Raw genomic sequence first — 1,045 nt, 5'->3', positions numbered from 1 at the left:
ACATACAGGCTGCACGTTTTGCAAACAAAAATATAGAACAATATAACATCCTACATGCACAATAAAATGAAGCAGTATTTGGGATCTACTTACACTAAAACATCTGAAATTTACATTTAACTGTGTGTCCTGTATTTTGTCTGGCAACTCCTGGCATACAGTTGTGTTGACGATAAATATTATGGCCATGGATTGAAGATTTATTTTCAATCCATATTACCTGGACAGAAGGTAGGGCTCTCTTCTACTAAATACAGCTTTTTTTTTCTTTTGGAAGACAATCCACTGGCAGGGCTGGGGACTGGGGAGGTGGTGGCCACAGCCCATCTTAGGGCTTCTTCAAAGGCGAGCTGACCTACCTTCTCCGTGCCCCATTCCCTGTCTCTGGCCCTGGTAGCCTCCTCCTTCTTGGAAGCATGGAGGTGGAAACACTGAGGTGGCAACGGGAGATTCCCACAGAACCTCAACGCCTGGAGTGGAGGGCTTTTCCATCCATGGCCACCTCCTCCTCCTCACCCTCCAGCACTAAGTTGGGCGACTAGCAAGTGCTCATTCAGTACTGATGAACTTCAGTTCAAAAGCATCAGGTGCAAAGAGAGGGAAGACGGGTGCTCCTGATTTATTTTTAGAAGCCCACATGTCACATGGAAAACAAAAAGTTTTCTGAAATCCCTGGAAACTGCTGCAAGGGGCGGGACCCTGGTGCCCGGAGCTTTAATGCATATCTTGGGCGTCACTTTTGGTTCTAAGGTGGCCCCAGGACCCTCCGGTAAGATGGGAATAACCACGCCTGACTCTTCCCACGGACACCACACGGTCCTGGTTTGTGTTCTCTACGCGACCACGAGCTCCTTGAGGCAAGGGGTTGAGCCTGCTCCGGCTCATCCCCAGAGCCGGCACAGTGACTGGCGTAACGAAAGGGAAATGAACGAATGAATGAACGAACGAACAAAAGTGGAGTGGTGGAGGAGACCGCACGAGACGCGCACACCCCGCGCGTGAACGGCGGACACTGCTCCGCCGTGGACCCTCACTTCCGCCGCCA

The sequence above is a fragment of the Mandrillus leucophaeus genome, unplaced genomic scaffold (genome assembly GCF_000951045.1).
Source record: "Mandrillus leucophaeus isolate KB7577 unplaced genomic scaffold, Mleu.le_1.0 Scaffold555, whole genome shotgun sequence".
In the NCBI taxonomy this organism is placed as follows: domain Eukaryota; kingdom Metazoa; phylum Chordata; class Mammalia; order Primates; family Cercopithecidae; genus Mandrillus; species Mandrillus leucophaeus.
This window is presented reverse-complemented; position numbering follows the sequence as displayed.